This window comes from Phascolarctos cinereus, unplaced genomic scaffold (genome assembly GCF_003287225.1).
Source record: "Phascolarctos cinereus isolate Bilbo 61053 unplaced genomic scaffold, phaCin_HiC Scaffold_3;HRSCAF=262, whole genome shotgun sequence".
Classification (NCBI taxonomy): Eukaryota; Metazoa; Chordata; class Mammalia; order Diprotodontia; family Phascolarctidae; genus Phascolarctos; species Phascolarctos cinereus.
This window is the reverse complement of record NW_027555736.1, coordinates 80,077,977-80,095,219: the sequence shown is the minus strand read 5'-3', so window position 1 is coordinate 80,095,219 and position 17,243 is coordinate 80,077,977. Positions and strand designations below refer to the sequence as shown.

The following is a 17,243-nucleotide window of genomic DNA, read 5'->3' as shown; positions in this document are numbered from 1 at the left end:
CATATTGAAGTCTATTTTTTCCCTGATTATATTTATTCTGTATGTATTCACATGTCTCCTCCACTTAATTCCTGCTTCTTGAGAGTAGGATTTGTTTCATTCTGGGCATCTGTATTCCCAGGGCTCAATACATTTCCTGGAATGTATATAAGCTTACTGATTGTCTGGTAGCTTCTTGCATGAAGTCAAGAACCTTTACAAGGGCCTGGGTCTCACCATAATTCGTTGAGAAACACCTTGTTATCCCTGTCGTCAAGAATCTTATATTATGGTTTAGAGAAGAGACAACTTGTACACAGAAAAGTAAATGCAAAATACAAAAGTAATTTCTGGGGAGAGGGCACTAGGAGCTGAGAGGAGAAGCCTACTGTAGGAGGTGGCTCTGGAATAGGGTACACTTATACTGAGGGATCAGGGATAGAGCAAAGGAGGCTGAGAAAGAATAGCCAGACAAGTAGGAAAACGAGCAAAAAGTGGTGTCATAAAAACCCAAGGAAGACAGAGAATCCAGGACAAGAAAGCAGTAGTTTCAAAGGCTGCCAGGTTCAAATGGGACAAGAGAAAAGGCCATGGATTTAGCAGTTCAGAGAGCAGGGTTTTTTTAACATTAACTGGGAAGGCTTAATCTACTTGACCAATGAAGGGAGCTGGAACTAGAAACTCAGACTTCCTGAGTTCCTGCCCAACAGTCTTTGTTTATCTCCTGGTCCAGTGAATCACCTAGACTAACAGTGGTACTTAGAAGCATATCTCAGATCTCTCCTGAGTCAGCAAATAAGTTACAACCCTTTTGGCATAGTACAAGCTGTACAATAAGATATTAAATTAATTTTACCGCCTTTTGAGGCTATCCTCACTTGTTTATAGCTAATCTTCAGGCATGACCCAAAATAAGGGCTCATCCTTGAATAGGTTCTGTGTATCCCCCACCCATTTCCACTGAAACTCTGCCTGAACAGTAATATGCAACTTAGAAAGCCTGAAGCAATTGGGCATATCAAGTGCAATGGTGTCCAACCCAAATAGAAATGGGGGCCACTAAACTATATATTAGGATCCCTGCAAGTGTATGTTGACTAGAAAGCCACAAATTAACATTATTTATGTTTTCATGAATTTTTATTTATTAAATACTTGCCAATTATATTTTAATTTGGTTCATTCCCCAAATCCTCCTATTTGACACCTGCCCTGGAGGATTTATGGGAGGACTTGGATGAGATTCATCCAAGATGAAAAGTATAGATTTGAATACTCATAAAATAGAAACATTTAAATTTCTAAATGAAAACCATGTACTTGTTTCTCTGGTGGAGTGATCCATGCATGGCAAACAGATCTGTGGCATCCCTTACAAAGGAACCTAGTTCCCCAGCTATCCTGATTGTTCAGAGTCTAGCAGGTCACCTCATTTTCTTCTCATTGTCACTGGGAACGGAGGCAGGTTACATATTTGGCTGTCAGTGACATTTGATCAGAGGGACCAATACCCAATCCTTGTCCAGTGAGGTCTTAATATATTAGGTACGTTCCAACTCACGTGTGACCTAAGGGTCTTTTACTTGTCTCTATGGATAACATTAATTTTAGAAACATTGTGTAGAAAGAGTACTGGTTCTGGAATCAGGATTTGGATGTTTCTGCTCTGCTACTTACTAGCCATGTGAACTTGGGCAAATCAATTAGAATATCTTTGAATTCTCTAATTTCTTTCAAAACTCAGCTCATAAAAACCCAAGGAAGACAGAGAATCCAGGACAAGAAAGCAGTAGTTTCAAAGGCATCCTACAAAATCACTTTCCTCATTTCCCACCCCTCCAAACTTTTACTTTGTATCTATTTTGTATATACTTAGGTGCATGTTGTCTTCCTGTATAGCATACAAGCTCCTTGAGATTTCCTTTTTTTTTTTTTTTAAATCTTTGTACTCCCAGTGTCTGTCTCATTGTAGGCACTTAATAAATGCTTGTTATTTGATTGATCTTAAAAGCTATTGGTAACCAGGGAATACCTCCCTGACTATACTTCCAAATATGTCTCTGCAACCCTGGAAAGTCCTGGACCTCCACTGACCTAACCTGATCTATCTACTTAATGCTGTAGGCACCTAAAGAGAAACAATATTGATACTAGTTTATGTTCATGTTGTGCTTTAAGGTGTGCAAAGTACTTTACATGTATTATTTTATTTGATATCCTTACCTAGAAATAGTGACCTGATGTTCCTGCTTCTAGAGGGATGACCAAGTTTGTGGGCACAAAATAGGATTTTTATGAAGTGTCTTAAGCATTAGTATAAAGTTACTTTATATCCTGGTTTTATCTCTTAACAAAAGGACATGATAGAGAATAGGTAGAAAAAGGAAAAAAATTTGACCTCTGTAACCTTCGTTGCCTTAAGTTTTAGTTGCATCTGTCAAGCAGAGTTTGTTGTCATCCTAAAATCTCAGAAATGTTTCTCTTTCTGTAAGACAGCAGTAGTGTTCTTTTGCTCCTAGGTCACGGTACAAAGTATTATAGATCTGTAATAAAAGCCTATGTCTGTGTTTCATGATTACAACTACCCAATGGGGGGGGTGTGTGGAAACTGCCAAGGAAAACAATTCCATTTCATACAACATTAATGATGTTTTCAGGTGGCATCACTTAATGTTGCAAGCCATTTAAGCTGTAAAAAATAATTTATTACTGAAAGAGAAATTAAGTTGTATTTTTATTTTACTAACTTTAGTGTAGTGACTAGTTATTATATCTGACATATTTTGAATTTTGCTAGTGTAGTGCTTAAAGGCAAAAGACAAGTATATTTTCTTTATTTTTACCCTTTCTATATTGTTCCTGATTACATGTAAAAACAATTTTTTACATTTGTTTTTTAAAATTTTGAATTTCAAATTCTCCCTCTTTCCCTCCCCTCCCCCCTCATTGAGAAGGCAGGCAACTTGATATGGGTTATACATGTATAGTCATGCAAAACATTTCTGTATTAGTCATATTGTGAAAGAAAACACAGACAAAAAACCCCAAGAAAAATAAAGAAAAATTTTTTAAAGTATACTTTGATCTGTATTTAGACTCCATCAGTTCTTTCTATAGAGGTGGATAGCATTTTTCACCATAAGTCCTTCGGAATTGTCTGAGATCATTGTATTGCTGAGAATAGGTAAGCCAGTCACAGTTGATCATCGTTGTGTACAGTCTTCTGGTTCTGCTCACTTCGGTTTGTGTGAGTTCATTTAAGTTTTTCCAGGTTTTTCTGAAGACATCCTGCTCATCATTTCTTATAGCACAATAGTATTCCATCAAAATAGTTTATCACTACATTCAGTCATTCCCAATTGATAGGCATTACCTCAGTTTCCAGTTTTTTGCCACCACAAAAAAAGTTGCTAGAAATATTTTTGTATATAGGTCCTTTTCCCTTTTTTTTTTGGTTGAATTGGTTTTGTTTGTGTAAAAACTTTTAAATTTAAGGTTGATTACCAGAATTATCCATTTTATATCCTGTAATGCTCTCTAATTCTTATTTGATCATAGATTCTTCCATTATTCATAGATCTGATAGGTAAACTATTCCATGCTTCCCTAATTTGCTTATGGTTTCACCATTTATGTCTAAATCATGTAATCTACCCTGCATATCTGCTTCCATTTTATGGGTGAGTTCAACCCGTTCACAATCACAGTTATGATTACTGTGTATTTCCCTGCATCTTACTTCCCACCCCCCTTCCTTTTTATCCTTTCTCTTTCCTTTCATCCTGATCCTTCTCAGAAGTGTTTTGCTTCTGACCACATCCTCCCCCAATCCACTCTCCCTTCTATCAGCCATACCTACCTTTCTCTTATCTTCTTCCCCTCTTACTTCCCTATAGGGTACCCAACTAAGTGTGTATGATATTCTCTCTTTGAGCCAATTCTGATGAGAGCAAGGTTCAAGTGTTGCCTGCTACCCTTCCCATCTTCACTTTTTTGTCAGATAATTTGCCCCATTCTGTCGTTCCCTTCACCCAGTGCATCCCTGACACACACACACACACACACACACACACACACACACACACACACACACACACACACGAGATGATATCATCCCATCATAGTCAATTCATACTTGTGCTCTCTATGTATATTCCTTCCAATTGCCCTAATAATGATAAAGTTCTTAGGAGTTATGAGTATCACCTTTCCATATAGGAATGTAAACAGTTGAATCTTATTGAATCCCTTATGATTTCTCTTTCCTGTTTACTTTTTTTATATTTCTCTTGAGTATTATGTTTGAAAGTCAGATTTTCTATTCAGCTCTTGTCTTTTCTTGGAAGTCCTCTATTTCATTTAATTTCCATTTTTTCTTCTGAAGAATTATGCACAGTTTTATTGAGCAGGTGATTCTTCTTGTAAGCCTTGCTCCTTTGCCCTCCAGAATATCATATTCCAAGTTTTCTGATCCTTGAATGTAGAAGCTGCTAAATCTTCTGTTACTGTGATTGTGGCTCCACAATATTTGAATTATTTCTTTCTGGCTGTTTGCAATATTTTCTCCTTGACCTGAGAGCTCTGGAACTTGGCTATAATATTAATGAGAGTTTTCATTTTGGAATCTCTTTCAGATTGGTGGACTCTTTCAATTTCTATATTGCCCTCTGGTTCTAGGATATCAGGACTGTTTCCTTGATAATTTTTTGAAAGATGATGTCTAGGCTCTTTTTTTGATTGTGGCTTTCAGGTAGTCCAATAATTCTTAAGTTATCTCTCCTGGATCTTTTTTCCAAGGCAAAATTTCACATTTTCTTCTATTTTTTCGTTCTTTTGACTTTGTTTCTTGATGTCTCATAGAGTCAATAGCTTATCTTGTCTAATTGTAATTTTTAAGGAATTATTTTCTTCAGTGAGCTTTTGTGCCTCCTTTTCCCATGTGGACAATTCTACTTTTTAATGAGTTCTTTTCTTCAGTGAATTTTTAAAAATGTCTTTTTCCAATTTGGTCAATTCTGCTTTTTAAGGCATTCTTCTCTTCATTGGATTTTTGTGCCTCTTTTACCATTTATCTTCTGGTTTTTAGGTGTTTTTTTTTTATGCCTCCTTTTACCAAGCTGTTGACAATTTTTTCATGATTTTCTTGCATTACTTTTGTTTCTTTTCCCAATTTTCCCCCCTACGTCTTTTTGATTTCTTAAATCCTTTTTGAAGTCTTCCAGGGCCTGAGACCAATTTGCATTTTTCTTTGGGGTTTTGCATGTAGTTCCTTTCATTTAAATGTCTTCTTCTGAATTTGTGTTTTGCTCTTGCCTATTACTATAGTAACTTTCTATGGTCAGGTTCTTCTTTTGTTGTTTGCTCATTTTTCTAGCTGTTTCTTGAATTTTAACTTTATGTTAAAGTTGGGCTTTGCTCCTGGGGTAGAGGGGTCATTGCCCCAACTTTCAGGTGTTTTTTGGGCTGCTCTTTTCAGAACTAGTTCTGGGGGGTCTGTAAGTTTTCAGTTCTTTCAAGATGGTGTGATCTAAGGAGAGCTGTGGTTACTTTTCTCCTAGCCTATGCTCTGGTCTGTGAATGACCACAAGCACTCTTCTCTATGCTGGGTCTGTGACCCAGAACCACATATGGGCAATTCAAGAGTACTTCTCCCAGTGCCAGCAAAGGGGTGTTCTATAATCTCCTTCTGGCCAGTTGTCCAACACTTTTATCCTCTGTGAGTTAACAGCTCTGGCTGCCTCCAATTCAGTATCCTCTGAAGGCCTGCTGGACTTTACTCTCACCCCGGTGAGACAGGCATTTCCTGATGACCTTCTGAGTTGGCTTGGGGAGGAAAATTCTTTCACCCCATCCTTTTGTTGGTTCTGCTGTTTCAGAATTCATTTTGTGGTATTATTTTAACTTTGTATGAAGGGAATTTGGGAGAACTCGGGCAAGTCCCCACCCTTACACAGCCATCTTGGCTCTACTCCGGTAAGTATATTTTCAAGTATATTTTGTAAGCAAATTCTTTTTTGCTGCTTTTAAGTTCATTATTTTGAATCTTTTGAATTGAATAAAGCATAATCCTAGAAGACATCAATTATATAATCTTAGACAAGTTACTTTACTCAGTTGTGCCAATTTTTAGAAACCTAAATACTCAAGGTTGAGTATCTGAATTTTGGGAATATAAGTCAAATGCCAGGAGACTACTTTCTAGTACAGCAAAAGCTTTTGTCCTTATATTCCAACTATATTGAATGTTCTTGACACTTATTTACCAGGTTAATTGGACCTGTTCTTTTCTTCCTTTGCTTCAAATTTATAAGCCTAATACCTGCATTTATAGCAATTAGTAATTTCCAATCTAAGTGAATAGTCTTTTGTAAACTTTAAAGTTATTGTTGTCATTCCAGAGATAGATTAGGGTGTTGTTACTACCTTAATACTTAAACTGTTTGAGGTTCTCTAATAAAAACTTCCCTCCAAAATTTGCTCATAATAATTAGTCCCTATTTTTACTAGAATGTATCCTTTAAGAAAAGACCTTAGTCCAATTTTATGCTTCCAAGTATATTTTACATTTACTAGGTTTATCCTTTGATTAGTTTTTGAATTCCTTTTCACTAGATCTTTTCCCCTTTGCTTCCATATATGGCTGACATTCTATACCCATAAGAAATAAAGAAAAGGAGGGAAAGACTCATGCACAAAAATATTTATAGCAGCCCTGTTTGATGTTGCAAAGAACCGGAAACTTAAGAGGATGCTTAGTTTCCATCAACTGGAGAATAGCTGAACAAATTATAATGTATAAATATAAAGGAATATTATCGTTCCATAAGAAATGAAGGAGATGGTTTTAGGGAAAATCTAGGAACACTTATATGAATTGATACAGAATAAAGACAGCAGAGCCAAGAAAATTACTTACACAATGATAAACAGCTTTATAAAAAAAAATTGGGAAAGACTTAAGAAATTTGATCAGTGACATGACTAGTCACAAATCAGTAATGAAGCATTCTGTTCACCTCCTGACAGAGAAGTGATGGTCTTATGATGCAGAATGAGTCATGGCTTTTTGGATGTGACCATTGTATGGATTTGTTTTGGTTAATTGTGCATATTTGTTAAAAGAGGGTTATTTCCCCCCACACACTTCCCCCCCCTTTCCCCCCCACATGCTTCCCACCTCCCCCACCCCCCCCACGCCCCCCAATTCAGGTAGGAAGTTGGAGAGGAAAGGATGTTAGCAATAGTGTTGTCAAAAAAAAAAGAGAGAGAGAGGGAAAGAAGGAAAGAAAGAAAGAAAGAAAGAGAGACCATTGCAGCATTTTTAATTGCACAGATTGAAGAGGAAAAAGTTCAGAAGATGACAGTCAAGCTGGACAGCCTTGAAAGTAATATATTTAATTTATTACATATTTTAAAAGAAACATGATTCATAATTTCATATATAGTTCCCATTATCCGCTCTACTTTGTATGTGAAATTGCTTTTTTTAACTCGGTGTTTGTGTGCAAATTAATTTTTTTTTTAAGATTTCAAATGCATTTTATTACATTAATAATGCCACATTGCAGTTGATAACAGACTATCTTTACTTCGTATGTTAATTTTGGCACAATCCAGAATGTTGCCAGCTTTGACGAAAAAGAATTTCTCCTTTACTGGCTTCTCCAATCTTTTGGGGCAACTCTGCCAACAGGGGACAGGTCCTATCTGATTCCAGTTTGTGTGGCTGCATACGCCCGAATGGCGAGACACAAAGTGGCTCCACTTAGCAATATTGGGGTGCCATACTTACCATGAAAATTAGGCAGCCTGTCCTGGTGGTTCTGTCTTTCAACAGTTTGCCAAAACTGCAAACCGAAAAGCATCTCAAGGCCCTCCTGAACAGAGGGAACATCGCCAAAAGAGCAAGAAGAAACCAGAAGGGACTCAGGTTGTCGACAGCACGCCAAGCCCGTTGCTCCATCCTTGCAAAAAGTCAGAAGAGATCGCAAATTAATTTTTTTAAATGCCCAGCAGGAATGTTGAAATAAAGCCAATAAATTTTCTCTATCTTGATAAAACTCTTCACTCATAACACTACTTGACTATCCCAAAATAGATCAAATAAAGAAGAAGGATCCTATGTAAAAAAAAATATTTATAGCAGCTTTTTTTGTTGTAACAAAACTAAAAATAGAGGGGTTAGCCATCAATTAGATGATGCCTAAATTATGGTATATGCATGCTACTAGTAGAATGTTTTTTACCATAGGAAATGACAAAAAGGATAGTTGTAGAGAAACTTGGGAAGACATATGAAGTGATACAGTGAAATGAGCAGAACCAGAAAAATAATTTATACAGTAATAGCATTGTAAAGAAAAACAACTTTAAAAGACTTAGGAATTTTGAATGATTAACCACAATTCCAGAGAATAAATGATGACACTTACTATCCACTTTCTGTCAGAGATTTAATGGACTCAAGGTGCAGGATGAGATAGACATTTCTGGATGTGACTAATGTGTGAGCTTGCTTTGCTCATTTATTTATTTATTTATTTGCTTGCTTGTTCATTTATCTATCTATCTATTTATTTATTTATTTTGCTGCAAGAATTTTATTTTTCTTTTTTCTTTGGGAAGGGAGGAGTTAGCAATTCCAAAAAAGGAAGATTGCAAAGGAAGAAAAGAATATATAAAGCTTTTAAAAAAAATTCCCAGAAGAGAACAAAAGGAAGTTTAGAAGGAAGTACAGACAAGCAAGTCATACTTTTTTTTAAAGCTGTATGTAATAGTTTTGCATATAATCCTCTTTTTCTCTTCTACTTTGATATGGACATGTTCCCCTTTTTTGGTACTGGTTTAAGAATTTTTAAAAATTTATGTAAATGAGAAAAAAGAAACCTTCACCTCTATCTTCTCAACTACTGTCTTGTTTGTATTCCTTAATTGTCAAATATATAGAATGAGTGATCTATGTATGCTGCTTCTCTTATCCTCTTTAATCCACATAGTCTTACTATCAAATATTATACCTGAAGGTTGCTGGGAACTTAGATTAAGCCCTATAACCTCAAACTCAAGCCTGTCCAAAACAACTCATTCTCCAACTCATTCTTCTCCATTTTCCCCATTTTTGTAAATGTTATCACCATTCTATAAGTGTCGTAGGCTTGAAATCTTTGAATAATTTTATTCTTTTCTTATCTTTGTACATTCTTTTTTTCATTGCAATCACTGAACTAAATCAAGTTTTTCCTTAGCCAGTTAATCATGAAGACTTTCCATTTTACTAACTCTCTTTGAGTTACCTTCTGGTGCTGTCTAATTTGCTGCTGCTTTAACTTAGAATGAGTGGATAACTTGGAGATCAAGTAGATAGGAAAGATGGGAGAAGAGAGTTATGGTTAGTCAAGAAATAATTGGTGAGTGAATGGCAAGGGGGGAGGGAATGGAACAGGAATTGAATGGTGGGCAGTGGGACAGAAAACAGAAAGAAATATAAGTGATCCTCAAACATTGAGGTGGTAGAGCGTCATTTCCCAGAACTGATGACTGAATCCAAGGCAGTAAACATTGAAATGGAAAATTTTAAACTATAATAAAAACTTTAATGATTTGTTTTAAAGGAGGAAGATGTTACAACAAATTTACAATATGTATTGTCAGTGAGAAAAGTTTTAATTCCACTTCTTTATTTCATCTGTGTCAGCATCTTTAGGTTATCTGAGAAATAACCCAGTTAAGTAGCAAAATGAAGGTCATGTTTTGTTCCATGTGAAAAAAAATAGAAAGTTGTCATAAACAAGTACACACACATAATACAAATAGTTTTATTTAGGTGTTTAAGCTAAAGCTCCAGTTAGTTGGAGGTAAAGCTGATGATAGAAACTATATTGTCTTTCTGGGGCTAATGAAATTAAATGTGTCAGGGAGGGTCCTAGGACTTCCCTGGTATCCAGATCCTTAGCCTTTGCAAAATTCCACTGACATTATAATATACTTTAATTTAAATTAGAAATGGTCAAAAGCTTTTATGTATTTCCAAACAAGAAAATCTGTGAATTCTCACTGGAATACAACTGTGTAGTAATCCTTAAAAGAGCTGTATTCTTGGAGTCAGAAGCCCTGGGTCCAAAACCCAGTTCTGCCACTGTGTTGACAAGCATTCATTAAGTGCCTACTGTGATGAAGGCCTGGGTCAGGGTGGTGTCAGTGTCAAAGGAGAGAAAGGGACATACACAAGAGAGATTGTGGAGGTAGAATCAATAGGACTTGCCAACAGATTGACTATGGAGGGGTGAAAGAGTGAGGAGTTAAGGATTACATTTAGGTTGTAAGCCTGGGTGACTGGGAATTTGGTAGTGAGGAGACAGTATGTATATACAGATTAAATACAAAATAAATGGAAGGTGATTTGGAGAGGAAAGCACCATGACTATAAGATTGCTTAATCAACAGGTATTTATTAAGTGCCTGCTGTGTACCAGGTGTTATATATTAAATTGTTGGGGATACAAAGACAAAAATGAAACATTCTCTGCTTATGAGGAGCTTGCTTTCAATCAGAAAAGACAAATATGTGCAGAATAAATACAAATTAAGTGCAAGGTAATTTAGGAAAGAGGATATTAGAATCACAGATTTACATGAGGGAGACCTCAGAAGCCATCTAAGCCAACCCCTTCATTTTACAGATGAGCAAGTAAATGCCCAGAGATGTTAAGTGACTTTGTCATACAAGTTGTGGTTCGGTCCTTTCAGTCATGCCTGACTCTTTGTGACCCTGTATGGGGCTTTCTTGGCAAAGATACTGGAGTGGTTTGGCATTTCCTTCTTCAACTCATTTTACAGATAAGGAAGCCGAGGCAAACCGGGTTACTTCCTGATTTCAAGCCCAGTGCTCTATTGCATCACCTATCTACCTATTGTCACACCAGTAGAAATAACAAGGCAGAATTTGAATCCAGGTTCTCTGGTACCAAAACCAGTATGCTTTCCAATTGTAACTAGCAGCCTCTCATCATACATTAAGGATCAGAGGAAGGAGAGATGAATAGTGTTGATTGATTGGTTCAGTCCCCTCCAAGGAAGAGTATTAAAACAAGTATTTGTCATACAGATCACTATTGTTAAAAGGACTGCTATCTTCCCTAGCCATGTGCCCAAGACTTAACAGAGAAGCCCCCCCAGTACTTCTCAAACTGATTGCTTACCCACTGCAGGTACAATAATATTGCTAGTAGAAACTTAGAAACCATTGCTAAAGATTACTAAGTGTTAGGCAAGAACTGAATACCTTAGGTGGTATTCTCATTACTTTTACCCTTGAAGATAAGGGATTCAGAAGAGACAGTTGAGAAATTGAATGAATGTTTAAGAAAATGATGTCTAAGAAAGTAGTTTGGATCTCTGAACTGTGTTTTCAAATATAGGAATGATAGGTTTCTGTAGCTAGAAGGAGTGTACCTAATAAATAAATGCTATTAATATATTTACTTGGAGTCTTGCAAGTATAATCAAGAGGACTTCAAAAAGAAAGGGGAAAAGAAGGTGTGTGTATATATATATATATATATGTGTGTATATATATAATACACATATATATATATATATAAGTTACCTGTATCTATAATAAAGTTACAGTGTATTGAGAAGAAAGCAGAAGAGACATTTAAAAATTCACATAAGACAGAATCCAAGAAAAGTCAATAAAATTCGTGGCCTTAGATGTTTATACATAGATACACAAAACATAGGTAAAAAAACAAAATGAACTAGAAATCCTAGCATAAGGAGGCAAATTTGAGCTTCTGGTATCAAGTAAAATAATACCGGTGACTCAAATGTGGATATGAAAGGATATGCTTTACTCAAAAGAAACGGATAGGTAAAAGACTAGGTCATGAGAAAAGTAGCACTGTGTATTTTGTGAAGAACTTGAGAAACCAGAGAGGGGGAAGGTCAGTGTAGACAGAGTATCTGTCATAATATTTATCATATCATAAATTTAGACCTGGAGTATTGTTGATTATACTACAGGCCACGTGCACAGAAAGAAGCAATAGAATGAGGAATTAGCATAGATCACAAGCTCAGCACAATGGCAAGTTAACAATGACTTATTAAGCATTTGGTATATGCCAAATACTGAGCTAACCACTGTGAATAAAAATACAGGTAGGAAGACTGTACCTGCCCTCAAGGAGCTTACATTTCTAATGGAGAAATTATTACATAGAAATGGACTTGAAAAACATCAGGGGAGGTGGTGGGGAGGTGTCTATGCAACGACTACGTGGTGAAGTCCGGAGAATGAAGAATTCCAGGGGAATTCATCAGTGAGAGAAGGGATGGAGAGAAGAGGCAACTGAAGAGAATGATCCAGAGAATGAATGCATAGGCATGATAAAGCAGCGATAAGAAACTTGAATTGTCTGGAAACTTACTGGAGCATGCTCTCTGCTAGAAGCAAAACATCTAATAATTTCTTGACGGGTCTTAATATAATTTCATTATTCAAAAGGTAGACAAAACAAAAACAGGGAAATTCCATTCCAAATCTTGTTATCATCAAAAAGGAAAAACTGGTTCCTGCGGTGAATGTGATAATAAAGGACCTTGGGAGAAAGTGATCTCTCTATCTTAGATTTGTGATAGACAATAGAAGGTCAAACGGTCTGACATAAATTTAAAAAACAACAACGTTGTGTATAATTCAAAAAGTAGCAGGCGCTTCCTGTTTTATGAAGATGTTCCACTAAGTCCTAGAGATTCAAGGACCCTACCCTCAAGGAGTTTAGGTTCTAATAGAATAGGGAATTAAGGGCAGGTAATATACTATGGGTGAGGGTTGAGATGGGGGAGGGGTGTTGCATACAAAAGCTTAAGAATAGAGTCTGGAATGGCAAATGAATGAGCTGAAACTAGTAAAGCCCAGAATGGGTTGAAACTGATAAATAAAGCTAAGGAAAATAAAAAGGGGTGTCTTGGGAGCTTGGTTTTCTTTTGGAAGGGTAGATATATTAGAAAAAAGAAAATCAGAGAAGAGATAGGAACAACTACTTGAATGGGATGATGGTAGACAATAAAGAGAATGCAAAACTGCTCAACTTACTTGAGGAAGATGATCTTTGAATTATAAAGGATAAAAATTAAGTTATTAACAGGGGTTCATAGCCAACCATAATAAGAGATGTAGTAGTGAAAGAATGTAGCTGCCCTTGGGTGAGGTCTAATCGCCTATTTCAGATGAACTAGATGCCAGAATATGGAAGAACTGGAAGATGTGACTGCTGAACCATTATCTTTACTCTTTGAAAAATGATAGAATAACAGAGATGTGCCCCAGTACTGGATAAGAACAGATGTTCAGGGGCAGCTAGGTGGCACAGTGGATAGAGCACTGGCCCTGGATTCAGGAGGACCTGAGTTCAAATCCGGCCTCAGACATATAATACTTACCAGCTGTGTGACCCTGGGCAAGTCACTTAACCCCCATTGCCCGACCAAAAAGAAACCAAAAAAAGAGCAGATGTTCAGATTTTCAGAAAAGGGAAGGGAAGAGTCTATAACCCTATAAATAAATGATTTTGACTTCATTTCTGGACAAAATTCCAGAACATGTTTTTAAAGGGATGGTTAGTGAATATCTAAAAAGGAAGTTAGAGGAAATCCTCTATCTCTGTGGTCTTCTCACCATGGAAGTTCTGCAGCCTCCTCCTCTGACTGATAAATTCCTTCTAGAACATCGACTTCGGAGGAGGTGCCCAAACCGTGCTCACTCCTTTACTCCACTCCAGGCTCAGTTTCTCACTCTTCAGACTTGCCTGTATGAGTACTTTCTCTCCCCTCTCTCCTCCCCACTTTCCTTTTCAGGTCCATTTATGTGGTGCCTCTGGAATGTAAGCTCCTTGTGTGTAGGGGCTGTCTTTTTGTTAATATTTGTATTTATAGTGCTTTATGGTTTATATTTCTAGTGCTCTCAATGAATGGGTCGTGCCAGAATTGACAGGTTTACTGGATTGGTAGATCAGGAAAAGGTGTTGCCAGAATAATCTTAATTTCTTTTTTGGCAGATTTACTTGATTAGTAGTATGTCAGGAAAAACTGTAGTATATGTAGCAAAGCAAAGCACAGTGGCTCATGCTGATCTTTTAGAAAAGATGAGAGGGTAACAAGTTAGTGATTTGTAATTAGTTGAATGACTGTACTGAAAGTTAATGATTCTTCACTTCTTTTCGGTGTGAAACACTGTTGTTCATTCTCTTCTCTCTGGGTCTTTGTACCTTGCTATGTACCAGACAGTATGCTAGGCACTGGAAATACAGATACAAAAGTGAAATAGTCTCTGCTCTCAAAAGCTTATATTCTTCTTGGGGGACATACCACATTCACAGATAAGTAAATACAAGGCAGATACAAATTAAATCTGAAGTAATGAAGTGGGGACAGAGGGGAGAATAGTGGTTCACTAGCAACTGAAGAAATCCTAAAAAGCTTCTTGAAGGAAGTAGCTCTTGAACTTAGCCTTCTGAAAGGCTAAGGGCTTCTAGAAAGTATAGATGAGAAAAGAGAACATTCCAGTAAATATGAAATTAAGGTAGAGAGATACAGGGTGCTGAGTTAATAGATGACCATCAAGGTGTCAGAGCAAAGATGGTTGAATTTTCAGTGAAAGGAAGATTTTTTTTGTTTTTAAATTCCTCTATTAATCTGCCCCCCCCACCTGTTTGCACTTCATTACTAATGACTTTTACTCCAAAAATCTAAATTCATGAATTTTAACATTTTTGGTATTCATTGTAGTCCAACCATTAAAAACAAGATTGTCTAGTATTCAACAAATATTTGTTTAGTTGAGTACTCATGTGCAGAGAACACTGTGAGGCATAGCTAAAACCCTAAAGATCTTACCAATTACAACTTTGGTAAATAAAATGACCAGGTCATCATTCATTTTTCTCACATAGATAAGTTGCAGAATTAATCTGAAGAAGAAAAACACCAAAGTTAAAAATGAACCCTGAGTTTTGATGAATACAAATTGAGATTATATCTTAATATACCTGAAAAAAATCTATCCAAAGGTCATACCTCCAATTTGTTTACAAAGGAGGGAGAGGAAGAATTTGATAGATCCTGTGGGGACAAAAGATTGTAGCATTAAGCAGGAGGGGCATTAATCAGATACTTCCCTTTCTGGGCATATATAAGAAGAAATGGTTTAGCTAGAGGTAGTGAGATTATGCAGTGGATAAAGAGCTGGGCCTGGAGTCAGAAAGACCTGAAGTTAAAGTCCAACCTCAAATACTTAATGCTTTGTGACTCTGGGCAAGTCACAACTTTTTTGTGCCTCAGTTTCTTCATCTGTAAAATGGGAATAATAATAGCATCTACCTCACAGAGTTGTCATGAGGATCAGATAATTGCAAAGTGCTTAGCCCAGTACCTGGCACATAGTAGGTGCTACATATATGCTAGTTATAGCCATAATAATAACTATTATTATTTTCTTTTTAATGAGGGAGAAGATTTGGAGGGGAAAGGGACTAGGAATAGTGTCGCCAGAAAAAGAAAAAAAAATTATTGAGAAATTTTTTGGGGAAAAAAGAACCAAAGAGAACAGAACAGAAGTTAAGAAGAATGTAGAGACAAGTCAGCTTAAAAAGCTCAAATAATAATAAAATGTTAATAGGTTACTGGTTTTTTCTAAGCTCATATTTCAGCCAATTTATTTACTTCCTTATCAAGATACTATTTTTTGCTCCATTTATTTCAGGTCTGCTGGTCTATTTACTCATTGAAGTAGAACTTAGTAATATGTAATCAACTAGAAATATACCTTTAAGATATTGTGATATAATATAAGGAATCTTCAAAACAATCACGTCAAGATTAAAAGATTTCTATTAAATGAAATATTTATAGATAACCATGCTTTTTTTTTATGAACACTTTTTCAGTTGTGTAATTTTTTTTTTCATCAATGCACCAGACAGGGGAGTTATAAGACCTGGATTCCAGTCCCAATTATGTCACTGTATGACTTTGGGCAGGTCCCTTAACCTTATTAGACCTTACTTTCCTTATCTATAAAGGAATGGAATTGGAGATGATGATTTCCTTAGGTCCCTTCCAGCATAGAAATTCTTTAATTTCTTTGTGAAGTGTGTTCATCATAAGCATAAGCCTCTTCTATAGTTAAATCTTTTGACTACCTCATGTTAAGTGGCATTAATTCCAGTGCTAATAAGTTTTCCCCCTCACAATTACCTGCCTCCAAGTCATTGCTATTACATGGTTTGCGATATGGTTGGACGTTTTCTTAACTTTTTGTCATGCCATTTTCTGATTGGATTTTTTACATCAACAAAGCCACCCCAGACTGTAAGATCTCCTAAAGAAGAAAAGACATACTAAGTAGAAATTGGCTTAAATTATATACCTTTTGCTTTTTCCTTTCCTTCTCTAATAATCTTAACCAAGTAAGGAATTGGTTACAAAGTTATTAATAGAAGATGAGAGGCAAGGACAAACCTTAAAAACATGATAACTAACACAGTAATTGAGAATTTATCATATCTCCAGCATCATTGTAAATGAGCCATTTTCTCTAAGGATTCACTTGATACCTCACTGTATTTTGTAGACAGCTTGTATAAGTAGCTCAAACCTAAAGTACTTCAAGATCTGGGTATTCTATAAATAATAAAACAAAGTGAAAAGACTAAAAAAATAGAAGAAAATGTGAAGTATCTCATAGCAAAAACAATTGTCCTGAAAAACAGATCAAGGAGAGATATTAAGAGGCTAAATAAAATATTTCAAGAAATAATAAAAATTGTCCAAATCTCTTAGAACCATAAGGCAAAGTAAAAATAAAAATAATCCGTGGGTCACCTCCTGAAAGAAACCCCAAAATAAAAACTGCCAAGAGCCATAGCCAAAATCCAGAGGTTCCAGGTCAAAGAAAAAAGTGCTGCAAGCAGCCAGAAAGAATTCAACTAATGAGGAGCCACAGTTAGGATCACAGGGGAGAGCTTCTACCACCATAAAGGAGTAGAGATCTTGTAATACAATATTCCAAAAGGCAAAGGAGATAGGCTTGCAACTAAGAATAACCTAGCAAAACTGAATATGATCCTGTAGGGAAAAAAATAATCCTTTAATAAAATAGGAGGCTTGTAAGTATTCCTGATGAAAACATAGTTGCATGGTTGCAACTATGTTTTCATAGAATCTTTGACACACAAACACAGGAGTTGGGAGAAACATAAAAA

At 36.2% G+C, this 17,243-nt stretch overlaps 1 protein-coding gene and 1 pseudogene across 1 annotated transcript in view; one reads left to right on the top strand and one right to left on the bottom strand.

Moving 5' to 3' along the window:
* Positions 1 to 17,243, top strand: part of MARCHF5 (membrane associated ring-CH-type finger 5) — a 56,386-nt gene that overhangs the window by 1,552 nt on the left and 37,591 nt on the right. The window lies entirely within an intron of this gene.
* On the bottom strand, positions 7,493 to 8,051 carry LOC110192732 (cytochrome c oxidase subunit 7B, mitochondrial pseudogene; annotated as a pseudogene).